The sequence below is a fragment of the Moschus berezovskii genome, chromosome 8 (genome assembly GCF_049115385.1).
Source record: "Moschus berezovskii isolate FMDL1 chromosome 8, NW_MosBer_1.0, whole genome shotgun sequence".
In the NCBI taxonomy this organism is placed as follows: Eukaryota; Metazoa; Chordata; class Mammalia; order Artiodactyla; family Moschidae; genus Moschus; species Moschus berezovskii.
The window spans coordinates 22,245,846-22,273,826 of record NC_142467.1 but is presented as its reverse complement, the minus strand read 5'-3'; the positions used below and the strand labels follow the sequence as shown (position 1 = coordinate 22,273,826).

General features: G+C 39.1%; 1 long non-coding RNA gene across 11 annotated transcripts in view; it reads left to right on the top strand.

Moving 5' to 3' along the window:
- Window positions 1–27,981, top strand: part of LOC129558186 (uncharacterized) — a 180,997-nt gene that overhangs the window by 89,585 nt on the left and 63,431 nt on the right. For 2 of the 11 annotated variants that reach the window (XR_016038006.1, XR_016038014.1), the window contains exon 3: window positions 20,760–20,874. The exons of the other annotated variants lie outside the window; for them this stretch is intronic. This is a non-coding gene — a long non-coding RNA (uncharacterized LOC129558186). The remainder of the gene's footprint in view (window positions 1–20,759; window positions 20,875–27,981) is intronic. 11 annotated transcript variants of the gene reach the window in all.

Sequence of the window (27,981 nt, the reverse complement as noted above, 5' to 3'; positions counted from 1 at the left end):
TTCGTGATGTAACCTCTCTAATTAAAACAGCAAAGATTTTAACAAGTTTTGCTCTTTTTCTCTCTCAAGGCAAGTCAGGTTTTATCTAGTCTAAAATGCCTAGACCTGCATGTCTTCTACATGTCTCTTTTCTGGCCAAATACCAGCTTGATAACTAATTATTTTTCATTATTAACTTGCTTACATTGTAGCAGATTGACTTATGTTTTAAGGTGCTAATACTGCTTATTAATGGTTCGTTTTTGTTTTGGATATATACAAAAGAATGAATCATCTGATGCTATAAAATTATTTCCTTTTAATATAAAATGCTAGTAATCAGCACATTTATTTAAATGGAGATACATTCCTTTCACTGTAGACATTTATGGTATCTTATATGTAAAAATGAAAACCTAGCAAAAATGAAAAAGCATATCCTGTGATAAGTGAAAGGTATTTTTTGAAAACCATTTATATGGTTCTTTGCCAAAAAAAGGAAAATACAAGTTGAGGGATAATGCTTTTATTTCAGCAAAACTGATCACTTTTTTGTGGAAATAAATTATATAAAATATTCTTATAATTTAGGATCATGTGTTTGATGTCTCTGAAATAGTCTACTGGACAATATTCAGTTAACTTGAGTCCTCAAACTTGCTGTCAGCTGAGGATTGAAAGCAAGTTATTTAATACTTTTTTCCTCCCTGCAGAGGTTTTAGAAATTTATCACTAATGCTGGAGAGTGGGAATATATGCTCTTTGAAGGCAATGTCCTCTTCATCAGTGTGGACAAAAGTGGCTCAGGTAACATAAGAGCCCAAAGAGCAATCCCGTACAATTCAAAAGTTGGCTTGTGCTTGAAAAGTTTATGATTCTTTTTACAAGAGTCAGTTCAGTGTTGGAATTTTGTGCTAACCTTGTGTATGTTCTCCCTGTCACTGATTGATGTTGGGGATCTGACTTATGTAATTTGTGGACTCCCTTGGCATTCTGATCATTTTTAATTTCTGTTCATTATTTGTGAATTCTATCTTCCTTTAACTTGTCTATAAATTCTTACTCTCTGTTTAGTTTCCTGTGTAGGTTAGAGAACGTCTTGTGTGAGTTGGCGTTGTGATTCTCCATACCGGTGGTTGCGAGTGATTTTCATATTCTAGGAGAATCAGATCAGAAAAGGTGAATTTATTTGGTCAAAGCAGTAGATGTCCTTTCTCCCAAGTATTCCAAACCCTCCCCCATTCCCAGATACCGGAAGTTAAACAGGCTTAATCTAAGTGGCAGGAAAGGTGGGAAGCGTGCCTAGCCATTATCCAGTTGTTTCTCTCTTTCATGTGACCTCTAGTTCTACTCAGTTTTCCATAGTTCTTTGTACAGAAGTCCGTTTTACTTTATGTATTTTTTTTTAACCACCAATACTGCTTACCTTAATTCTTTCCTTAAGGATCTCCTAGACTAACAATGGAAATCCCCCTTGAATTTTCCTCTGAAGTCCCTATACATGTATACACTGACATTGGAGGATGGCCCAGCTTGACTGAGGAAGGCTTTTGAAGAGGCTTTTGTGTGGTGCAAGGGCTGGCATAAAGAGTGGGGAGGACAAAGTGAACCAAATTCTCTATTTTCCTTTTTATCCATTCCTGCTCCTCCTTGATGATCTTTGCTGCCTGGTTTCATCTGCAGAGCAGCCAGACACCCATCCCTGCAGATGTGTTCCTGTTTGGGGTTGGGCTTGGAGGAAGAAGGGAGGGTATAAAATGAGAGAAAGTGAGTGAAAGGAGGACTTTTTAATATGCATATTGTTTGAACACCATCACACTAGCCTGTTTTACTGGCCTCTCCCTGGAGAAGGAAATAGCAACCAGTCCAGGATTCCTCCCTGGGAAATCTCTTGGATAGAGGAGCCTGGAGGGCTGCAGTCCATGGAGTCACAAGAGTTGGACACGACTTAGTGACTAAACCACCACCAGCTACCAAATTCTCTGGTCAGCAAGTATATCAAGGAAAGCAGTTTAAAATTTAACCTGCAGAACTTTTTTTTTTTTTTTTTAATGATTGCCTCTACATTGAGTAAGCCACACTATAGCTTAGAAGCAAGAATGTGTAGATACTTCTGATGAGGTCTGGATATACCCTGGTGGTCTCTTAACTCAGGCTGAATCTATATGAAGCCAGTGGATTACCTGTGTAATGTGGTTGCCTTTCTTCCCTATTTGTTATTTAAACATAGTACAAAAACGATCCCGGGTAACTTGGGTCTTAGCTATATATTATATATATATATATATATATTAGATGTAGGGGTGTGTGCATGCTCAGTTATGTCTGACTCTTTGTGACCCCATGGACTGTAGCCCACCAAGCTCCTCTGTCTGTGGAATTTTCCAGGCAAGAATACTGGGGCAGGTTGCCTTTTCCTACTCCAGGGGATCTTCCTGACCCAGGGATCAAAGCCGTGTCTCTTATATCCCCTGCATCCTCTGCGTTGGGAGGCAGGTTCTTTACCACCAGCACCACCTGGGAAGCCCAAAGTGTTAAGTATTAGTCTCTTAGTTGTGTCCAGCTCTTTGCAACCCTGTGGACTCTTGCCTGCCTCCTCTGTCCATGGAATTCTCCAGGCAAGAATACCAGAGTGGGTAGCCATTCCCTTCTCCAGGGGATCTTCCTGACCTAGGGATCAAACCCAGGTCTCCTGTATTGCAGACAGATTCTTTTTTACCATTTGAACCACTATGTATTTTAGTATATGTGAAGAGCATAGCCATGCTCTTAAGAGGCTCATCCTTAAAGTATTGCTGTTGCCTAAAATGGGTTAAAAGATACCCCAGCAACAAATTGCAGAGCATATATCCCTCTCATATTTATTCAATTAGATTTTTGTTGGGGGTCATTTACGGCAGCCACAAAATCAGACAAAGAAAAAGGACAAAGAAGAAAGAGAACAAGTATTTGGAATTCAAAAGCCAGAAATCTTGGAAGTTTGATTTTTAATTTGTTGAACATATTATCATTTTGATATTAATATGGCAATGCTTTGTATCCTTTCAGTAGTTTCATGTGATTTTATACTATTATTGAATACATACGTATTTTATAAGTTCTCATTCCTGATACAGAATTAAGTTTTTGTCATTAATGTGGTTGTAAACTTGGAGTGGGTCTCCTGATTCACTCACGGTGTAGGAAAGGTTTTGTTTTCAGCCTATTGGCTGCTTACCTAGGAACTATCCAGGCTTGTTGATATCCTAGCAAAACACACCCTGTTGGCTCTTACTGCTTAAATATTCCCACTTCTAAAATTACCATTACACCACTGGGGGTGAATGAATACACGATTCCAATTTCAATTTGACAGTTTTAAAGGAAATGGCATAGGGGTTTAATTAGACCTTCTCCATGTGCTTCATTGATTCTCAGATGGGTTTTCATTCTAGCATAAGCAGATGTAGGTTCTAACATAGAAGTTAGATTCTCCTGTACCTTGTTGGGTTATTCAAACCAGTAAAACAGCCAACAGTTAGTTGCCTGAATATGCAAAATCCAAAAGCAAACTGGCTTGGGAATATAGAGAGGTAATGTTCCTTCACTTCCTTTCCTTTATGAAATAGGAAGATTGAAGTCATCAGGAAAATAATTACTCTTATGTCACCTGATCTTTATGCTATATAATGAAGAAGGAAATTAGGCTACAGTGAAATATTTTCGTTTTGGCCTATAATAGAAACTTCCTGATATTATTAGAAAAGAAATATCATAGTTATTTCTTTTTTTGAGCTAAAAAATACCCAAGTGAGAAAAATATGAAAGCCATTGTTAAAATTATTAATAATTACTAGAGATTTTAAGAAGGAGATTTATTATAACCCTTTGAAGATTTTCTTTGAAATATATTTTTTCTTAAAATGAGGGTTATATGCATTCTCATTTTAGGATTCTAGAAATCCCAATGTTTTCTCCCAACAAAAACATTGCCAAGTTTTCTAAAACTTCAGTTTGGGAACAAATTAGCAGTAGGAAGAAAATGATTGGAGTTGACCACAGGTGTCTGAGCCACTGGCATGTCTGCACAGTAGAGTCACCATAGACTCCATAGTATGTGAGTTGAGAAATACATGTCAGTAACTATCTCGTTTCCTAAGTCATCAGGCCTCCCCCCACACCAGGGCCTGCACAGAGGCAGGGCTGTGACTCTTTTGTGTTGTCTTGAACCCATTTTCACCAAACCTTCCAGTCCTCATTCTTCCAGTCTCCAACCTTTGTTTCATCTTCCACACATGGACCCCGTTGTCATTTTGTCTGCCTTTTCAAATCATTCCTGTTGCCTCAACTTTTCTCTTCCCTTTCCTCTGGCCTCACTGTGTTAGGTAACCCTTGGTCCTGTCAGGCTCCAGGCTACTACTAACTTCTCACCCATGGTGCCTTACACAGTTGTCCATTGCTTTATTCCCTGAAAAGAACCTAGTGAAAAAGTTGTGTCATTTGTTTTTCTGTAGAAAGTGTATTGTGTTGAGGTGGAAGACACAGAGAGGAGAGAGAAAATTATCAGGCAGAAATGGAATATACCTACCAGCAAGTTGTGTATGTACATATATGTTATATTTATTTAAATGTTTACAGCATTTGGTGGCTCAGATGGTAAAGAATCTGCCTGCAATGCAGGAGACCCATGTTTGATCCCTGGGTCGGGAAGATCCCCTGGAGAAGGGAATGGCAACCCATACCAGTATTCTTACTTGGAGAATTCCATGGACAGAGGAGCCTGGCAGGCTACAGTCCATGGGGTCGCAAAGAGTCAGACACAATTGAGTGGCTAACACTTTCACTTCACTTCATTTACTGCATTTACTGCTTAAACTTGTCTCTCTCTTTTTAAACTTCACTGGCAGGCATACACTCATTGAGTTTTATAGAAAAAGTTTAAAATTAAAATATATACAGTAAGATCTCCAAATTTTAACTTCACAATCTACCCATTAGAGCCATGGTGTGCTTTCTGAAATATTAAAGAAATTTTGTCTCTTTGTATTCTATTTTCTAAAAAAGTGGACAACAATTAAAAAATGAACTCTGGCTTATACCTTGCAATCTGTGTTACATTTATTACCTTTAGATTCAATATATACATGTAAAGATGGTATAAGATATATATGAATGAACATACGAGATTAATATATGAAATATATTCATTTGTTATCTAGAAGTCCTGTTTTCCTTAATCCTTCCTCTATTTTACATATTGTGTAGTTATTAATATAAGGTAGAAATTGCTTAAATATTCTTCGCTTTCAAACTTTTTTCCTAGGGAGTATTTTATTAAAACATATATGTCTTATGTCCTTTCCTGAGGTTTATGAATTTATATGTAGGTACGTGCTACCTCTGGTGAGATCTACTCGAAGTAGGTAGAAATAGGATTCTATTTCTATAGCAATGGTCTTTGCAAATCATGTTAAATATAAGGAGGCATTAGGATATGTCCTAATTGTGATAAGCCATTCCACCTATTTGTAAAGAGTGGCCTCCAAGTATCCCAATTTAGGGGAAAAAGAACAGGCCAAACAGCTACAAAGGATAAAGGCCTTAGCAAAATCTAAGGAATTAACCCAAAGATATTGCAGATGAGTTCGTTAAAACCTTCCCTGGGCTTGCAGGCTGGCTCAGACAGCAAAGAATCTGTTTGCAGTGCAGGAGACCTGATTTCGATCCCTGGGTTGGGAAGATCCCCTGGAGAAGGAAATGGCAACCAACTCCAGTATCCTTGCCTGGAGAATTCCATGGACAGAGGAGCCTGGTGGGCTACAGTCCATGGGGGTCCTAAAGAGTCAGACACGACAGAAGAACTGACACTTTCTTTAAAACCTGGATTCTGGCTCTTAAGTTTGTCCTCCCTGCTTTCCACTGTGCTGCCACAAATCAGGACATTCTGAACCCACTTTTCTCAGCGTCCATCTCTGGCATTTGAGGCTCTCTGAACTCTCCGTTTGGAAACTGAGGGAAGGAACCACCCTTGGGCTTCATGGAACATTTTGTCTGTGGTCTTTGGGCAGAAACAGGGTTGATAATTTTGCTGCATCCTGAGAAGTCCTCTCTGAAATAATCATAGAACTGTTTTATCATGAGTTTGTAACTGCTAAGCTCTGAAAAGGCCAACATGGAATTTCAGGGCACCTTTATCTTCTGCCAAATTTCTCACCCTGCTGGAAGATGTCTGAAATTTTATTTCTTCAGTTTAAGAATTTTTTTTTTTTTTTTCCTGTTCACATGCAAAGGGAAAGATAGCAAGTTCAAATGTTACTCATCACAACTTGGGTCTAATAGAATTCCTCTTCCTTCCTGCCTCCCCTCCTCCCACTTCCATCTTCCTTCCCTGCCTCCTCTCCGCTCTCCCTTCTTCCCTCCCTTCCTTACTCCTCCCTTTATTTTAAGGTAGCTCACATTTCTCGTGCACATACTGTGTTCTAGATACCGTGCTGAATTAGCAAATGTTTAAGAAAATCCTGACAGTTCTGGGCTTGGCTCTTTGCTTGCCGCTTACAGACTGTGGAGCCACAGAGAAGTCCGTCACTCCTCAGGCACCCGCGACGCCCGCCATCTTTAACGGCCAGGTTGATCCCCGAGCCTGCCGCATACGTGGCCAAGCATAAATAAGGCCGCTTGTGAAACCTTTCCTAAAAAGTGTATTTTGATAGAGCCGGGGAGAGCCCAAGAGGGAGGACCCTGACCACCGAGAGGGACGGGGCTAGAGAATTCGCCAGGCCTCAGGACAAGGCTCACCCATTTCACCGTGTCGTTTGGGACGTCTCTCCTAGAAAGCTGCGTTTGGTTATTTCACTTTGCGCCTTTCCATTTCCTGGGCATAATTCATGGTGAAGCCTTGTGGTGTCATGAAAAAGCAGTGACCAAGGAGTTAGAAAAATTGTGTTCCAGTCCTGACCCTCCACCCATAAGCCGTGTTCCTTTCCCAGGCCTTATCGTCCACTTCTGTAAAGCGAGGGAATGAAATGCAAGGGATGGCACAAGGCTCTTCCAGTTCTCATAGTGATATATGATTCTGACTTATTAAAGACTTCCTTGACCACTTCAAATGCTGTGTTTGAACAAGCGTTCCCAGGTCCACTACAAAAATCGTGTAGACAGACATTAATCTCTGCGGCAGTGGCTGGAGACATACAGAGAACCACTTGAAATATTGTGGTAGTATTGAGCTGTGCTTTCTCAAAACTCCTCTGAGACCTGGGCTCAGTTTGTAGGTTCTGGCAAAGGTATCCAGAACCACAGTATTTCTGTCATATGTGTGGACGGAACTAGTCTCTTCTCCATGGACAAAAAGCATTACATTGGAAAAAAGAAGTACTGGGTTCAACCTGTGGTTTTGTCACTAAGTAATTAGGCAACACCAGATGAAGCCAATGCCTCTCTTCTTTGGACCTCATTTTTCTTGCCTGAAAAATGAGCCAGATGTTCTAGATAATCTCTAAGTCTCTTTGCATCGCCAAAATGCTCAATTACAGCCTGTTAGAATTACTGAATTGACTTATGAATTAAGAAAACATTTCAGATTTGAAGTCTCCCCTTAATATGTCAAAACAGGTCAAACTACAGCTATCAAAGAAAAAACATTCTTCTGCTATCACCACTCTTAACCACATGTAACCATTTTATCTTTCATGAAAACAGTAATTGTCATATTGTAGATATTAACTTACTTGGAAACCACACACACACACACACACACACACTCATACACACACACACACTCAGTGCTCTTATAAATAACAAGTAAATTCTCTCCCCCACAAGGATACTAAATTTAGTCTGGAGGCGCATTCCACATGCTTTTAAACATAGTTCTAGTGTCTAATAGCAAAGATTACCACAGTACAGAACTTTTCCTTTTCTATTTTTCTTCATTTTCTAAGGTTTTACATATCAGGGCAAATATTGATCTTCTCATAAGGTTTGTTCTTCTTATTCTTGGTCTCGTGTCTGTTTGTTAGAATGCCTACTTTCTTGAGTCTTAATAATCACTAATAATTTAAGATTCACGCTGATTAAGAAAGGTTTCCAAAAAAAAAAAAAAAATCACCATATTAAAAGGAGCTTCCCTAATGACTCAATTGGTAAAGAATTTGCCTGCAATGCAGAAGACTTGCAGGAGACACGGGTTCCACTCCTAGGTCAGGAAGATCCCCTGGAGGAGGAAATGGCAACCCACTCCTGTATTCTTGCCTGGAAAATCCCATGGACAGAGGAGTCTGGCGGGCTATAGTCAATAGGGTCACAAAGAGTCAGACACAACTGAGCAAGTGATGGATGGATGAATTAAATGTGCACCTTAATTACAACTTGCTTCCTGATTTTGGAAACCACAGTTGTCAAAAATGGGTATCTTGAATCAAGGAGATATAATCAGTTATTCAAGTAATGAGTAAGCATTTTGAAATATCTAGAAGTTCTTGACTTTTCTGGGAAGGATTTTTGGGGGGTCTTCCCTTTGGATTCTGGAGATCCTGGATACTAACAGGCAATACTGCATTATATGCAATATCTTGACATTTGTATCCTAAGCTTCTGTGATAAGTTCTTCTGATTAAATATAGATGCATGATCCTACCCTTGGAAAACTACTGGTGGAAATATTGAAACAATATCTGTTTCCCATATTCAGTTCAGTTCAGTCACTCAGTCATGTCCGACTCATTGCGACTCCATGAATCGCAGCACGCCAAGCCTCCTTGTCCATCATCAACTCCTGGAGTTTACCCAAACTCATGTCCATTGAGTCAGTGATGCCATCCAGCCATCTCATCTTCTGTCGTCCCCTTCTCCTCCTGCCCCCAACCCCTCCCAGCATCAGGGTCTTTGCCAATGAGTCAAGTCCTCGCATGAGGTGGCCAAAGTATTGGAGTTTCAGCTTCAGCATCAGTCCTTCCAGTGAATGGGAAGGACTTACCTCCTTTAGGATGGACTGGTTGGATCTCCTTTCAATCCAAGGGACTCTCAAGAGTCTTCTCCAACACCACAGTTCAAAAGCATCGATTCGAAAAAAAAATCTCCAATGCTTCAGGCTTAAGGGCTGCAGTTGTTAGGTCCGTGGTCAGAGACAGCTGGCAGATCATTATCAATTTGAATGGGGCCGTCTTGCTGGATTCAAGCCCACAGCTCCAGCAGGCTCAAAACCTGTTTCTTATGTACCAATATATTCTTGGTGCAATCTAAATTCTTGTGCATATCTTACAAAAGTGACACAGTTTACCAAGTGACCTCTTTGAGGAGCTTCCAATAGGACCAAAATTGTCCATCCTTGAAGCAACTTAAAACAAAGGAGCAAGAATTGCCTGGTGATCCAGTGGTTAAGACTCTGCCTTCCACAGACGCGGGAGACGCCCGGCTCCGGCGCAACCGACCACGTGCAGAATCGTGACTGAGATGAGCTACCCGGCGCCCAGGGTTAGGGCAGTGGCCGAGAGGAGCTGTACCACGTTCAGGAGGCGGTGGCTGCTTGGGCACCGGAGGGCCGAGAGGAGCTGATCTACATTCAAAGCAGGAGGCGCGGCCTTGAGGAGATACCCCTCGTCCAAGGTAAGGTACAGCGGCTGTGCCTTGCTGGAGCAGCTGGGAAGAGATACTCCACGACCAAGTGGAATATAAGAATCCAGTGTTCTGGGGAGGAAGGAACAAGATGGCGGAGGGATAAGATGGCAAGACCACTTTCTCCCCCACAAATTCATCAAAAGAACATTTGAACGCGGAGTAAAATCCACAAAACAACTTCTGAATACTGGCAGAGGACATCAGGCTCCCAGAAAAGCAGCCCATTGTCTTCTAAAGGAGAGAGAAGAAATCCAGCTCCACCCACCAGAACACCGACACATGCTTCCCTAACCAGGGAACCCGGACAAGTCACCCGTCCAACCCCACACACAGCGAAGAAACTACGTAATAAAGAGAACTCCACAAACTGCCAGAAGAGGGAAAGGCCACCCCAAGCAAAGCAATATAAGCAAGATGAAGAGGCAGAGAAATACCCAGCAAGTAAAGGAACAAGATAATTGCCCACCAACACAAACAAAAGAAGAAGATATAGGGAATTTACCTGATAAAGAATTTCAAATTTTGATGGTGAAAATGATTCAAAATCTTGAAAGCAAAATGGAGTTACAGATAAATAAGCTGGAGAAAAGGATTGAGAAGATGGAAGAAAGATTTAATAAGGACTTAGAAGAAATAAAAAAGAGTCAATATACAATGAATAATGCAATAGATGAGATCAGAAACACTCTGGAGGGAACAAACAGTAGAATAACAGAGGCAGAAGACAGGATAAGCAAACTAGAAGATAGAATTGTAGAAATAAATGAAACAGAGAGGAAAAAAGAAAAACGAATTAAAAGAAATGAGGACAATATTAGAGACCTCTGGGACAATGTTAAACGCTCCAACATTCGAATCATAGGAGTCCCAGAAGAAGAAGACAAAAAGAAAGACCATGAGAGAATACTTGAGGAGATAATAGTTGAAAACTTCCCTAAAATGGGGAAAGAAATAATCACCCAAGTCCAAGAAACCCAGAGAGTCCCCAACAGGATAAACCCAAGGCGAAATACTCCAAGACACATATTAATCAAATTAACAAAGATCAAACACAAAGAACAAATATTAAAAGCAGCAAGGGAAAAGCAGCAAATAACACATAAGGGGATTCCCATAAGGATAACAGCTGATCTTTCAACAGAAACTCTTCAGGCCAGAAGGGAGTGGCAAGACATACTTAAAGTGATGAAAGAAAATACCCTACAGCCCAGATTACTATACCCAGCAAGGATCTCATTCAAATATGAAGGAGAAATCAAAAGCTTTACAGACAAGCAAAAGCTGAGGGAATTCAGCATCACCAAACCAGCTCTCCAACAAACGCTAAAGGATCTTCTATAGACAGGAAACACAGAAAAAGTGTATAAACTTGAACCCAAAGCAATAAAGAAAATGGCTACAGGATTGTACTTATCAATAATTACCTTAAACGTAAATGGGTTGAAATTTTCAAAAAGGCTAGGAAACAATTCTCATAGCCATCAATAGTTCAGTGTTGAGTTCATGAATAGTTTTTAAAGTTTGGGACAAACTGTAGTATTTGCTGTTTGAAGTACTATTTGTAATTGGCATATTACGATGTAACATTGGACTTCATTTCCATCTTAAAACGCCTAAAAATGCCCAACAGGTTTTTAGATTTGTGAATTTTAGTTGAAATGTATTTTACGATGTTACTAAACCTGCAGAAATATTGAAATATTTCAGAGAACTTATTCACTGTACATTTAATTTATTTTATTTATAAAAGTTATGAACTGTAGAAAGTTTTACTTGTTGGGTCAAATGCTTGTTGCTTCAAATGCTTGTTGCATTTGAAGTGCTAGTTACAAGAAAATCAAATACCTTCAATGTATAAATGCTATTAAGTTTTTAAAGGACTCTGGAGTATAAGTAAGTTTGTTTAAAGAAATTTAGTCTGTTCAACTTGAAAAAAATAAATAAAATTGGAAAAAAAAAAAAAAAAGCATTGATTCTTCGGCGATCAGCTTTCTTCACAGTCCAACTCTCACGTCCATACATGACCACTGGAAAAACCATAGCCTTGACTAGACGGACCCTTGTTGGCAAAGTAATGTCTCTGCTTTTTAATATGCTATCTAGGTTGGTCATAACTTTCCTTCCAAGGAGTAAGCGTCTTTTAATTTCCTGGCTGCAGTCACCATCTGCAGTGATTTGGGAGCCTGAAAAAATAAAGTCTGACACTGTTTCCATTATTTCCCCATCTATTTCCCATGTTACCAATCCCTAAATCTTGTTGCGTTATGCAAACAAATTTCTTTTCTCCAGCATGAAGTAGAACCAGAACTCTTAGAAACAGAGTTGGGTTGCAAAAATTATTGAGAGGCAAAAAATAAGAAAGCCCCTGACTTTGCCAATTCACTGACAGAAATTATTGATATCCTGTTGAAGAAAAATAAATGTTGATGATTCTAAGTATAAAATTGAACTTTGGAATCTATGTTATCTTGGATAAAATGACCCAATAGTGAAACTGAAAATATATTCTGTGATTACAACCTAACTTAAACTCTGGCCAATCTGAAAACTACAAAATTGGCTTAATCTTATACTTGGTGGTGATTGTCCAAGTTGCTAACCCATAGCTCTATTTTTTTCTTTATCATAGCTGAACTATACCATCGATTCACAGTACAAAAGATAAGTTTTTTATTCTGTTTTATTTAAATGATAAGACTACCTAGATGTATGAAAATTTTCTGTAAAGAATTCTAGATGTCAGTTCAACCTTCATGGTTTTCTAAGATGAATTATCAGCTCCATAAAAAGTTTGAATTTTATACTACAGAACAAGAGGCATATGTCTCGGTAGTATATATACAACATCCTCTATTTTCTCACTCCTCAGTTCATTTCAGTTCAGTCGCTCAGTCATGTCCGACTCTCCGTGACTCCATGAATCACAGCACGCCAGGCCTCCCTGTCCATCACCAACTCCCGGAGTTCACTCAAACTCATGTCCACAGAGTCGGTGATGCCATCCAGCCATCTCATTCTCTGTCATCCCCTTCTCCTCCCGCCCCCAACCTTTCCTAGCATCAGAGTCTTTTCCAGTGTGTCAACTCGTCGCATGAGGTGGCCAAAGTATTGCAGTTTCAGCTTTAGCATCAGTCCTTCCAATGAACACCCAGGATTGATCTCCTTTAGAATGGACTGGTTGGATCTCCTTGCAGTCCAAGGGGCTCTCAAGAGTCTTCTCCAGCACCACAGTTCAAAAGCATCAATTCTTCAGCGATCAGCTTTCTTCACAGTCCAACTCTCACATTCATACATGACCACGGGAAAAACCATAGCCTTGACTAGACGGACCTTTGCAGGCAAAGTAATGTCTCTGCTTTTTAATATACTATCAAGGTTGGTCATAACTTTCCTTCCAAGGAGTAAGCGCACTAGCGTCTTTTAATTTCATGGCTGCAATCAGCATCTGCAGTGGTTTTGGAGCCCCCCAAAATAAAGTCTGATACTGTTTCCACTGTTTTTCCATCTATTTCCCATGAAGTGATGGGACCAGATGCCATGATCTTTGTTTTCTGAGTGTTGAGCTTCAAGCCAACCTTTTCACTCTCCTCTTTCACTTTCCTCAAGAGGCTTTTGAGTTCCTCTTCACTTTCTGCCATAAGGGTGGTGTCATCTGCATATCTGAGGTTATTGATATTTCTCCCGGCAATCTTGATTCCAGCTTGTGCTTCTTCCAGCCCAGCGTTCCTCATGATGTACTCCGCATAGAAGTTAAATAAGCAGGCTGACAATATAGACAATATCCTCACTCCTACTTTATATCAAATGTCCAGACATGGATGTGATAGTCTCCTTACCTCATTCTGCAGCTTCTGTTTATTTCCCTCCTCCTGGCCCTCCACCTGTCCCTTGAGATTCAGCTACAAAGCGTTACCCTTTGACAGGGTCCCAGAGGTAAACTCTTGCCGCTGTCTATTCAAGTTGATTCAGCTCAGAAATTTTTCACTGGATAGTTATTATGGCTCGGGTGTTTTAGTAGATGGCTTTTTCTTTTTCCTGTCCTCTTTAAATCCAACTGCTCTGGTTCCTATTTTGCTAGGGGCTCATTAGAAGGCCACAATTTTTCTTTCAGAACGAATCTTAAGTGATAATGACTTTACTTATTCCCCCTGCTAGATAACTTCTGCCTTTAAATGGTGGTTGCCAGTGCCTTTAAAGTTACGTCTTGAAGTCTTAGTCACCAGGATTAAGGCAAGGCCAGTTGAAGGTGCTCAGTGCTTCTCAAATTATACCATGTAGAAATTTCTCTATTTATTCAACAGGAATGAAGAAGTAGATGAGGAGCTAACGTTGGCTTTGCTTTTATTTTTAAATATAATAAAAGTCAGTAAGAGTGTGCTTTCAAAATGAAGTTTTTGCTATTAATAATCCCACCTGTTTCTCGAGTCTTTTGAAATTATTATTTTTACCAAATGACCACAAGAAAATCACACATCTTTCAAAAATCACCCTTGGTACAATCAAAAAGTGCCTGGAAACGTTGCTTATCACATGATACTTCTAAGGTAGGCTTACATTTGTGCAACCTTATCAATCTTCTCAAGCTGGAAACAATATATACAGAAACATTTTTCTGTAAACAATTACCAACATGCTGTGTTGATGGGGTGAAATACTGGCATTTGGTTGAATTGATCTAGTTAATATATATACTATAAAAAGTATATCAGTTCATCTTTAGACATTTAGTTGACACAACAAATTTTAAAATTGAGAATGAGAGATTCATCAATAAGAATTGGAGAAGTACCAAATAATTCTCTTTTAAACAAAGTTGTCATTTATCTGATTGAAGATTTGTTTAAGGGAAAGAGTTTGAAGAATTCTCTTCCATGCATGAAGTGAGCTGATTGTTTGTTTCAACTGCTACTCTTAAAAAAGACTAGCTAGATAGCTCAACAGTTCTTTTCTAAATCATGAGTTATTGTATATGATTTGTGAAGTCTAAAATAATACAGCTGCTCTTAAAAATCCCAGTGCCTTGCTCTTTAGTGTTCAAACAACAAATGAGACAACCAGAGCAGGTTTGTTTTTATTTATTTTCAAAAAGTACCTGGGGAGACCATTGATTTTGTTTATAGGATTATTTACCTGTTTTTTAAATTAAATCTGAATTCCTATAGATGGATTTCTTTTCTGAACATAAATATTTCTTATAGTTTGTCCTTAAAACCGATAGTAAATATTCTCATAGGCAAAGAAGCAAACAAGCTGACAGGAAACCCCAGAAAACTTCTCAAAACGTTTTCCTTTCATTGTAAGAACTGAGTTTACCTTACAATCGCCTAAGTAAATCCTTGAAGATTTTTCTAAATCAACGTGGTTAGGAGTTGTCTTGCAAATAATAACACTTTTTAGTACCCTTATTTTTAAGTCTCTTTACATTTTGTGAGAAATCTTAACTTCTTGGTAAAAGATATTTTCATTAGAATAAAAATGGGACTTTCAGATGCCTGTCATTTTCTAAAATGCTTTGAAGTTTGAATTTTTTATGTATATCAAGAGAGTAAGTCTCTGAATAGAGCGTACTAATGATAAATTTAGGATTTCAAGAATCAACCTACATTGCAGTTACAAAAACTATACCTGTTATTGACATCACAGTCAGCTTTTGTGCAAATTTCAATTGTGACAACTATTTATTATACTTATCAAATGGCAGGAAGAGGCTCCAACACTGAAATTTTTGAAACAGTGACAGGCACTGAATGTCGATGGGCATTGGACCAGTCAGATAATGGTAAGATAATGCCAAGAGGTCAGAGCCATAAATGGAAGGAAGTTGAAGTATTCATGCCTCTACAGCTGTTCATTTTTTGAAGAGTGCTGTATTTCGGTGGGAAGCTTGACAAACAGGTCAGGGTGGGCAGAATTCCAAGGTGGCCACCAAGACCCCTCCCTCCTGTATATCATCCCCTCCAACTTGAGTAGGAATGAGTCTTGGGAATACGATGTATGTTACTTTCAGGAGCATGTTACATTATATGGCAGAAGGGATTTTGCAGATGTAGTTAAGGTCACTAATCATTTCACTTTGACCTCATCAAGAGGGAGATATTCCTGGGTGAACCTGAGCTACTCAGGTAAGCTTTTAAAAGAGGTCAGAGAGGTATGAAACATTGGATTCTCCTTCTAGGCTTGAAGAACTAAGCTTCCTATGCGGTGAGAGGGTCTGTGGAGAAGGCTACTGGGCCAGAATGTGAGGGTAGCCTCTAGAAGCTGAGTGTAGTCCCTAAAAAACAGCTGGAAAGAAAATAGGGTTATTGGCCATGTGGCTATAAGAAAGAAATTGCGCCATCAGTCAGTGAATTTGGAAGAGGATTCTAGAATCACAAATGTGATTATAGCCCCTGCCAACACCTCGAGTTTAGACAGGTGACACCAGAGCACAGGACCCAGCTAACTCCAGGTTAACCTCCTGAGCAGAACAGTGAGGTAATGAATTTGTATTGGTTTAGACTGACCCTAGTAGTAAAAAAAAAACAAAAAAAAAACCTGCCTGCCAATGCAGGAGACGTAAGAGACGTGGGTTCGATCCAAGATCCTCTGGAGGAGGGCATGGCAACCCACTCCAGTATTCTTGCCTGGAGGATCCCACGGACAGAGAAGCCTGGCGTGTTATAGTCCATGGGGTCGCAAAGAGTCAGACACAAATGAAGTGACTTAGTATGCACTCATGTACCGAGTCTGTGATAATCTTTCATGTAACAGTAGAAAAAGGATATAGTTTAGAATGAAGCTTTTAAGCTTCATTTAAAAATTGAGAAGAATTCTCAGCCAGGCCATGGTGGTCTAGAGTTGAGAATCTCACTGGACTGGGATGTGAGAGGTTGGCCAGCCCTGTTTCTCCTGATGCCACCTTTGACACTGAGATGTGTAATTCACAGGTCTGTTGTTATTCTCACAGAGTGTTGCAAACATTATTCTTAAACCTTTTTTTTCCTGAAATCACTTCTCTATCAAAAGTGGAAAAGGAAAAACGGAGCTTGGGGGCTCCTTGTTTCTCAAGCCCTATCTGCTCTCTTCATTGCTGAACTTGGCATTTGTGATTGTGACCCCTGGAGATTAAAGCAATAATTGATTGAAAGCACCTCCTATAACCCAGACCAGATGCTTAGCAAATGTAACTTTCCCTCTATCCAGGCTTTCTGGTAGTTGTTTTGAAACATTTGGACACAGAATAAAGTGGTTATAACATTCCTGGTGATTGTAAGTAGAATACCACAACAAAATGTTGAATCAGGCAGGGAAGACGAAGATTATATTTTGAGTAAAGCAGAGACTATAAAGAGGGAAGGCAGTATGAAGACCATGTAGGTGACCCCAATTGTTCCTTTCCATCTCTACTAAAATCGATGAACTCTCTCCCCAGAGCCAGGAAGGAGGGAATATCATTCCTTGTTGCAGTGTTTGCTTTCAGTTGGCTCTATATCCCTGGCCTCTGGGTGAGGTTAACTATGCAAAGGAAAGTCGCACTTTCAGAACAGTTAGACATTTTTTTCTCACTAAACCGCACTGAAGATGCTAATTCCATCTCTTTCCTGGCTGTAGATAGGTGAATTAGCAAGAAATCACTCCTGCATTGTCTTCTAGTCTTCAAATGAAGCCTAATTAAAGAAATATATAGTTTTTATTGAGCTGCAAGGAAAAGGGACATGGGGCACAATTAAATTTTCATCAATAATTAAAGCCTTAAAATTATTAATGTAGCAAATATTACATGTTAATAAGAAATATATTTTGTCACCAACTGCTGCATAAAATCCCTCTTTCTTTTTTTTTAAATCCCTCTTTCATAATCTATAATCCAAAAGGAAAAATTGAGAAGGAATACACAAACGCATTAGGCTTCAGCCTCAAGTTTATTGATGACGCAAGTAAGATGTTTGCTTTGTTTCAACGTATTATTTCTAAGATTCAGTTATTCTGAATCAGTTTTTTAAAAAGTGAGAAAAAACATGTAATAGTGGTAATAATGGCTTGTATGTAACATGAATTTTTATTGGTTGTTGTTCAGTCACTAAGTCATGTCTGACTCTTTGTGACCCCATGGACTGCAGCACACCAGGCTTCCTGTCCATCACCGTCTCCTGGAGTTTGCTCAAACTCATGTCCATTGAGTCGGTGATGCCATCCAACCATCTCGTCCTCTGTCGTCTGCTTCTCCTCCTGCCTTCAGTCTTTCCCAGAGTCAGTGTCTTTTCTAATGAGTAGGCTCTTTGTGGCCAAAGTATTGGAGCTTCAGCATCAGCATCAGTCCTTCTGATGAATATTCAGGGTTGATTTTCTTTAGGACTGACTAGAGAGATAGAAATATTTGTCAGTCTCCCCAATATTTTCTTCTGATAAGGACTACAGGTTCAATATGCAGAGAGGGAAGAGGTCTTTCTGCCTTTGCTCTGTGTCTCTTGTCCAGCTGAACTTGAATCGTTCTGTTCCTTCCCTCTTTGGGGAGAGAGGGTTGATTCTAAAGTCAGCCTTCTATTATAGATCATCTATTGAGAGAACTCTTTAGTCGTTAAAAGTCCATCGGAGAGCTTTCAGGAATGAGTTTGTATCTCTTCCCCACCCCCAGGTGACCCATCCTGTACTTCTATCAAAGCCCTTTCATCTCAGCTCTTTCCTTGCGTGCATCCCCTTGGCTTACATATCATAGGTGCCAATACCTATTTAAAGGGCACATGAACGAGGTGGCACAAAGTTGTTTTGTTTATATGAAGATTAAGATTGCATGATTTATAAGCATCCCAATTTATTCCCATTAGTAAATTTCATTTTTAAAATGTAAGTTAATAACTACTATGAATAAGTTGGTGGGGTTGATACAAGGTGAAGGAGGTTAAGTTTTCTCTCTTATAATCCGAGAGGAAAAAGATAATGTGTAAGTAGACTGTGCAAACTGCCACAAAGAGTCACTAACAAAATGGAATGGCGGGGGTTCAAAAGTGGAAAATGAATATGTAGTTAGTTTGAAGACTTAGGAAAGCTTCATGGAAAAAGTGACCAGTAGGATGTATGGTCATGAATGGGAGACATGTAAAGTGGGGGAAGATTCTGGGTAGCTGAGTAATTAGATGTACGAGGAAAGAGCATGAGCAGACAGAGGGAAGGTTCAGCACATGTTTGGGGATAGCTCGTGTTCCAGCTTGGATGAAGCAATTCCCAAGCAAGACTTGAGAAATGAGGCTTTCAGAAGTAGATTAGAGTTCTGTTGAGGTGGCCTTTGAATGCTAGCCCTGGAAGGGGGCTGAATGATCAAGCTGTGTGTATCATCGTTCTATACAGAATTTTCTATGTTCACAGTTGACAATGTTCAGCTTTGTGCCCTGTTTAACTGAATTGTGTTCTCATTGGTGACTGGTTCTTAGTTAGATTCTCTGCCTCCCATTTCTTTTATGTCTTTCACGGTTCTTTGCTCATGGTAAACAGTAAATACTAATTCACTATCTAATGATTTTTTAAAATTTGATTACTGAATTGTTTGGCTAATCAACTCCAAGGTATTGATAGAGTTTAGAAACCATCTTGATGTTCTCAAGAGCATTATGGAGTAGGTATGTCCATTTCACATTGGATCAAAACAAGTAACCAGGGAAGCCCTTCAAAACAAGGTACAGAATTTTAAAATACTTGTTCACTTCCTTCCAGTGAGATGAGAACTCACATATGCTGGTTTCAAATACTGGACTCTTTCCTTTGTGCCATATTGTTGTAATTTCTAGAACATGGAAACTTTAACACTTTATGTTAAAGGAAAGAGAAAAAAAGGAAGGGCAAAAAGATACATTTCTGGGATAATAAGAGAGAAGTCAAAGAGCAGTCCTCTTCCTACACTGATCCAAATTTCACTTGGAGCCAAGTGCTCAGTGTGACCCAGTTAATCTTTCTCCCAAATTTTAATTTTGCTTATAATGTTTTATATCTCATCTCATCCTGGATTTGCAGGCAAAAATATATTAAAAGTCTTTTTTTCAAATAATCCTGGGCCATCCTAATAACAGCTATTATTTACCAAGCACTTACTGTATACTAGGCATCAGGTCACCATAGGCTGCTTTACACATATTACATTTATTCCTGTTGGAATCCAGTAAGCCCGTTTTCCAGAGGAGTGATTGAACTCACTTCCAGATCTAGCTCTGCCTTCAGATTCTGAGGTCTTTCCTCTTGTCTTTAAAACTACTAGCTTCTAGCCAGGAACATGTTTAGTGGGTCTATTCTACCACTTCTTTTTGAACACATGATTCAGGTCAGGCTCTAATTCTATAGCCCTGGGCAAGAAGGCGTCTTCAAAAGTGGTTCCATGTGTTGGCTGATTCTAGTCTGATTACTTAGAATCAATTAAAAGGCAGCAGTGTAAGATAATTTTTTAAAAATCTTGTTGGGACTTACACGTTAGTTAAATCAATCAAATACAGAAACAGTGAGAAGGATGAGAAGTACATATACATGAAAAATTAAGGCTGGTAGAGGGAGAAAGGAGATGAGGGTAGAGTTCGGCCCTGAAAAGTGGGTAAAACATGAATAGAAAGAAGAAATGCATACTTGGTGGGGGTGCTAGAAAGCACCATGAGAAAAGATGCTGACTTTTGAATGTATTGATTTGTTGAAATGCTTCCCATTCATCTCTGAATTCTCTCTTGGTTCTTCCTAGAACTGTTTTTGAGCCACTTCACATGGCTATGGTATGGAAAATTGTGTAAGACTCAGACGATTTAAATGCACTTTAATGTCAGAAATCAAGCAAAGCACTAATAAGCCTGAAGGTAAAAGTGATAGTTATGGGCAACGCAAGGAAAGACTTTCGCCAGACAGTGATTCTAACCTAAAACGCTAACCTCCATCTGGTTTGGACGACTAATTTAATGTGTGGGTGGAGGTGTGAAATTTAAAATCTTTTGAAGAGAGTAGGGCAGTATTTAACCTCAAGAGAGTGTGATTTCTGTTGCATAACTTGAAAAAAAATGTGGTAACAAATGTGGTAACACCACAAACATATACATCACCTCCAACTCCAATGTCGCTTGATTATGTTATCACGGATTTGTTTTCTGCCCCTGATACAGATATCTAACTCTGAATCACCTGGGATAAATCTGCTATGAAATGTTGAATTGCTTCATTTTTTTTTTTTTTACTTTTATCAGGTGGTATTCTCAAGACAGTGGAGCATCCAGAGACATTAGACTCATCAATCTTGGAAGACCCCACCCTGCCCCTTTGTTTTAGCTGCTTGTGGATTGTGCCTCTGAATCCATCCTAGTAATTTGTCTTACATTATTTACTTCTACATTTAAAACAATGCCAGCAGAGTTAGGATTCTAAGTTATTGTTCATTCAGGGTTGAGAACCATTGATTTTGAATGTTCATATTTAAAAAGGAGGATGTAGTGGGGTTCAATCATAACTATCATAATGGAAAAAGCTCATCAGGTTGAACCAGGCTCAACCCTTTTAGGGAGAATGAGAAATGTCCCCCGTGGGATACCAATTCTTTGCTAAAAGGTAGAAAGCTTTCAGGAACTTGCCTGAAGACTTTTAAGAAATTAGAACTTGAGTCTTCTGTCTCCAAATCCTGCGTCCTGTCTACCAGGGTATTTAATATGTGTAATTGTGTATGATTTGCTCAAATATCACAGCCTTGGGAGAGGTTTTCTTTGACCATTCCATCGAAAATCGCCTTTCTCTAGCAAATTACCCTGTTTCATATTATTTTTTCATAACAATATGCTGTTTGAAATCATAGAAAGTAGTTCCACAGGAGCTAGGGCCTTCACCATGTTGTTCACTGCCACATCTCCAGCATCTAAAGCAGTGATTTGTAAATAGTTGTTGAATGAATGAATGATCAGTGACAATTTTATATTCTTACAAATATGTCAGTTTCATCATGTGCCCTATGTCTTGGTGGAGGTGGAACAAGGACACTTTTAATAGGATAGGTGGTTTCTCAGAGCAGCAGCTGTATTCGAGGCAGAAAATCAATTTCTACCCTGGATGACATTTTCAAAAGAAGTGTATCTGGTAGCATGGAATCTTCTTGCTGACAGGGCTTATGTCAAAATACTAGGATGTCTAGATGAATGGCCCACATTCTGTAGAGAGGATATGCCATTCAAAGGTGCCCTGAACTGTGCATGAAATGTAGCCCTTATTCTAACAGACTTCCTGGCTACACAAAAAAGAGAGTCACTGTGGCTTTGTGAGTATACTTATGTTCAGCAAGAAAACTTGCATATATGCACAGACATTTTATAAGGTTGGTGGGGGAACAAATATGGGATGCAGATTCCCCAAGTTAGCTAGTTTTTGTAATATTTTTGGTAATAGGGTGGAGGGTGCCTGTCTGGTATGTTCTCAAATATTGAAAACACAGCCATTGTTTAAGACCTGAAATTCATAATAAGATGGAGACAATATCAGAAAAATGTAGACTATTTGTCACAATTTATGCAAAGCATATTAAGTAAATGAAACCAACCAATTGTCACGTATATACCACTGTGCTAAGGAATGCTTTTCCTCCTGGTATTTGTTACTGAGGAAAATCATTACCAAAGCCATTTAGCTAATTCATTCCCATGTTTGGAATTAAGCATTTCTAACAGTTATCTACTTCCCATTGTCTGCCTGGGACAAGACTTGTCTTGTCAGTAAAGTACTTAGCTCTCTGCTGCCAGAATTGAGATAGGGTCATCAGAATCCTCCTGTAAATTCAGGAAGATAAAGGCAGGGAAATTGGCTCCTGCCCAAGAGTCAGGCTGGTGAGGGGATGGGGTTGGAAGAGGGAGAGGGGAGGATGAAAGGGCAAATTTGCTTTTATTTGTAGGAGAGTGAGACAACTGCTGACTTTGTGCCATTCAGCATCCCAGAAGGTGTTTCTATTTCTTTCATTCCATCTCTTCCTCTCCCACTTCTCCTGCAAACACACACTCTCTCTCTCTCTCTCTCTCTCTCACACACACACACACACACACTCTTTCTTTAACAAAGAGACAAGGCTTTTATTTTATAACTAGAGAAGAGACAATACAGAAGGTGGAAGAAAATTATTGATTGATGTTCTCATGCATTTGGAAATAACTTATAATAGGTCTTTTCCTGAGCTAGAGAAAGAAGGTGGCTATAAATTTGGGGCTTCTGCTATGTACCTGAATCTGTCTTAGAAGAATTAAATACACTTTCAAATTTTCATTTTATGTAAAACTTCAATGAGAATTTGGTAGGCGGAAGATCTTATTAAGCTCTTAAAATTAGGTAAGCAATTGGAAAGCTTCCTACATGGGAGGCCAGCTTTTGTGCAGACAAGTGTGTCCATGTCAAAATTTTCCTTGGGCTTGGATTTTTTGTTTTTAATGGGAACACAGGATTAAAAGGGTATAGGTTTTTATCCTTGACCCCCAAGAGACTTCCGAGTTTAGCAACATTCAAAAAACTAAAACTGATAAAAATAAGTTAAAGTAATGAGAAGGCCATCAATATGTCAACTCTTGCAATTGTAAATTAATAAAGGTGGCTCCTTTTGACCTGCCCCAGATGTCATGTCAATTGATTAAATGTTCTGAGACAATGAAATGGAAAAAGACAGCTTTATTATAATGCTTCAGGCAGGGAATATTTTTATTTTGCTATTAGGAGCACATCCGCATGTCAGTGACCAATTCCATTTGGAAAAAAGACACTTTGGAGGATATATAAGATTAGGAAAAGTCTCCAAGGTGAATCTTAGGTCTGAACTAAGCACTTCTGTTATTTTTAGTTGACATTAGGAATCATAAAAGATAGCATTTTAGGCTTTATTTTGACTCAGGGCAGAAGAGTTGTTGGTTCCATCTCTCCCAGGTATCATGGGCTGGCCTGGCCCTGCTGGGCTAGTAACCTCAGTAGACATTGCCAGGGGCATGGTCTGCATTGGGGTCTCTGCCCATCTATGACAGGGACTAAATTGGAAAAGGTGTCAGGGAACGAACAGATTTTCAACTGCATGCTCCTACTAGCCATTCGGAGTGTGCTGAGGATGCTGTCTTTCTGTGGGTGATTTGGCAGCTATGGACTTGCTTTCTGCAACAGCTGTTTGAGCCTCAACTTCTCTGTAGTGATAGAGTGAATCTGAGCGGGAAGAGGATCACTTCTTGTTTTTTAACTAGAAAAATATCTTGCTCTAAAAAATAATAGAATCTATCTTCAAAAATTCTTAATAGGAGATGAGAAACCCTGGTTGAAAGAAAGGTGTTTTTTTTTTTTGTTCAGTTGCTCAGTTATGTCCGACTCTTTGTGATCCCATGGACTGCAGCAACGCCAGGCTTCCCAGTCATTCACTGTCTCCCAGAGTTTGTTCAAACTCATGTCCATTGAGTTAGTTGATGATACCATTCAACAATCTCTTCCTCTTTTGTCGCCCCCTTCTCCTCCTGCCCTCAATGTTTCCCAGCATCAGGGTCTTTTTCAGTGAGTTGGCTCTTTGCATCAGGTGGCCAAAGTTATTGGAGCTTCAGCTTCAGCATATTTTGGAACAGTTGATGATGAACTAAACTTGACCATGTGCCTGTAATTTGATCAACTGTACAAAAATTGGCTGTCTGGCAGGCAGAACTAAATCCCTAATCATTTGAAAAATGGTCTGTTGAGTGGACCCATAGACACATAATCTTGCATCTCATAGCCTGTTAGGTTAGAAAGCTGTTACTTCTGGGGGCCTAAACAACCTTACAATGGCCCCTGACTCTGAAACAGGCAGCACTTGCCCTGTGTCCCCACAGACCTTGATTAATGTAATATTTATTTAGCATCTGTTTCAGGTCAGACAGTCATATTTCTCTGACCTCCCTTGGATTTCTATTCTAGTCATTTCTTATTTTTATTATTTTTTCGATATAATCCTTTTTAAAAATTGTAACATGTCCCTTTTAAAAAGCAGAACATCTAAACAGAGCATAATGTTTAAAAGGACTTATGAAGCTGGTCATAAGAAAGGAGCAGAAAATGTCATGACTTTTGACTCTTAACTTTGTAAAATACAGACTTATTCATTGTACATTTCAGTAACCAAATTTATTCCTGGATCATACAACCAGAATGATTTATTCTCACTTACATTAGCAGGCTCTGGAAACCAAGAACATCATTCAGTCACAAATACAGTATGTCCTAGGCATTGTGTTGGACTACAGAGTGAGAAAGTGGTGGTCCTTACTGTGCTGGAGTTCATGGTCAATGAGGGGGTGCAACACTAAACAGGCAGTAGTATTTGTTACAATCCAGTAGCATTAGTTTTCGTGGTAAGAGGAAGAATAGGATGGTAGATGGTATAGAAAAGGGAAAGGAGTATCAGGGAAGCCTTCCTGGAGGAAGTGTTATCTAATTGGAGGACTTCAGGAACCCCTGTGTAGATCAATGGATAAACAAAATGTGACTGATCTGATGACAGTATACAGTTACCCAGTTCTGCCCACCCGATGTGCTGTATTTTGTTAACTTTAAAACAAAAATAGCAGTAAGATACCAAGTGGGAAGAGACAATATGATTTCCTGGGTCTCAACTACTTTAAATTTTGTCCTTTAAAAAATTATGTTGAAAAAAAAATTACGTTGGGATATTAGCTATTTTACCTTATACAATTTTGAAAAGTATCTTTCAAAATTCATTACAAGAGCTGCATTGTTCTTTTAGGCATAAATCAGTTTCTTTTCAACAAATACTTAGAATGGTTAACAAACAGTTTGCTATTTTTTTATTCTAATTTGTGCTAGTATGAAGAATCCTTGGGAGATCTTTGAAAAAATTATTTTTATCTGAAGATAACAATGTAGAAGAGTAAATTGTTTGGCAAAGAATTTGAAGCATATGGGCAGAGATACAAGAATTTACTGCGTTTATAAGTTTCATTATAACTCTATAAAATGCAGCATCATTTGTCAGGAAATCAAAGCTTATAAAAGTGGCAATTGTGAATGCAGTTGGTTGCAGTTTGAAGAGAATGAGGATTAGGAGTGTAACTGAGATTCCTTTTATGATAAATTATCTAGCTCCTGGCTACCGTGTATGAGCTCTATTAACTGCCTATAAATTGTTCATCATAAAATCTAGTTCATTCTTGTTAATTAGGCCAAGGCTTTTATGAAGATTTTTTTCTCCTCTCTCTGAAAGCCTAGGCTGACAGGAGAGTAGCTACACCAGAATATTGAGGAAGAAAGGGACTCTCTGCTAACCATGCTGCTGTGTTCCTTAAAAACTAATAATTAAAAGAGAAATCCCTGAATTAAAATTACTTTGGCTTCTTACTAATGAAAATGGAATCCTTCTATTGTAGTCAGAGAAGGAAGTTAAATACAGCCAAAATAATTGCATCTTCCAACTTTAAATCCTCATGTCAATAACATGCAAGAAAGGAAGAGTGTATGTATACAGAAAACTTGGATATATTCATTAGAAATGATTAATACCAAGCAAGGTCCAGAAAGACAAATAGACATATCATATTTTTCTGGCATATCATTCCACGTCATTTTATTATGCACTTTTCCCCATGAAATTGAACTTCTGTGCAAAATTATCTTGGAGGAAATTTTGTATTTGTTGCTCATCTCCAATTTTTTTCCGTTGTATTTTGTTTTTTGTGGTGCTCACATAAGTGATCAACTGGCAGTGAATGTTATGTTTATATTATCTCATATTTTGCATTGCTAACTGGCTCCCTTGATACCATTTAAGGTGCATCCCTAATCAGCTCTCACGTTTCACACTTCCCTTGCAATCTCTGGATTTTGTGAAGAGTAGACATGCCGTGCCCCACTTCTGGATGCCAAAGTGGTTGTGACTTCAGGAAGTCCCAATAGTCAGAGCCACAGGCTGAGTCAAGCTGTGTGATTGCTCCCCTGAGATGCAGTTAGCAAGCCTCTCTGACAGAGGCCAGAGGCAAGGAACAGTCAAAGACTAGAAAAGTCGAGTCTGTTTGCACACACTCCTGTGCTTAACACCCATCAGGGTGCAATTAAGAATGGTCAGTAGCTTTATTATATTTGGAAACCCCAAATAACAACATTAGTTGGGGGGAAAATGGGAAAATCAGTTTAAACGAAGGAAAACTAGTTCTTAAATATTTTTTAAAAATGAGATGTTTGCTTAAGCTACTTCTCATTTAACTTTCTAAATGCTAATTAGTTATCAGTGAAAGAAATGGTAGGATGATTAGGTAAAGTATGCTTTATTTCTAAGGTCTTATGGACTGTTAGGGTTTGTCTCATGCCTTTGCACGTCACGGGACCAGACTTTCTATTTTTCCTGGTCCAGCTTCTGGGTAATGTTGCTGGCTCCACAAGATTGCAGTGCAGATAAGGAATCATCTAAGTTCATTCTAAATTAGATGGTTAGGAAGACAAGGTAGTTCTTTTCTCTGAGTAAGGGCTCTGCAGGGGGCTAACTTGGATGGACTGTTGTGTGAATCAGTTAACTTTAACACTAGGCTATAGGAATGCCCCAGAGGCCTTACCAGTGTATATCTTGGGGGGAATAAATTGCAACCGACTTAAACATAATTATAGAGGAATTTCTTAAGCTCTGGCTAGTTCAGTTTTAATTGAAAGAAATTGTTTTTCCTTTTGAAAGACTTTAGCCTTTAGAACATGATATTTATTTTAACAAATTGCTGTAAAGAATCTCTTTTTTAAAAAACAAAAAAACTGTTCATTTTATGTTATCATCACCACCATCATTATTTTTATTACAATCTAATATTGAATTATATCGCACAGACAGTGGTCCTAGTTTTCCTCAAATAATTGGACTCTTTTCTAAGCCTCTGTTCAAGCTTTGAATAGGTAAATACAAATGAATAAATATCAGATTTAGGTATAGAAATCTTCTCTTATGGACTGAATATTTGTGCTCCCTCTCCCCAAATTCATATGTTGAAGTCCTAACCTACAACATGATGGTAGTTGGAGGTATCGCTAGAGGTTTTGGGAGGTGATTTGGTTGAGATTCGGTCATGAGGGTGGAGCCCCTGTGATAGGATTAGTGCCCTTGAAAAGTTAAAGTGTTAGTCAGTCAGTCATGTCTCATGCTTTGCGACCCCATGGACTATAGCCTGCCAGGCTCCTCTGTCCATGGAATTCTCCAGGAAAGAATACTGGAGTGGGTTGCCATCTCCTTCTCCAGAGGATCTTCCCAACCCAGGAATGGAATCTGGGTCTCCTGCATTGCAGGCAGATTCTTTACCATCTGAGCCACCAGAGAAGCCCTTCTAGCAGAAGGAAGACACATTAGAGCTTCCTTTCTCCACCATATGGGGATACTACAAGATCCAGGATTTAGCTCTTTGCCAAGAGCTAAATCTGTGAGCACCTTGATCCTGGACTTCCTGACCTCCA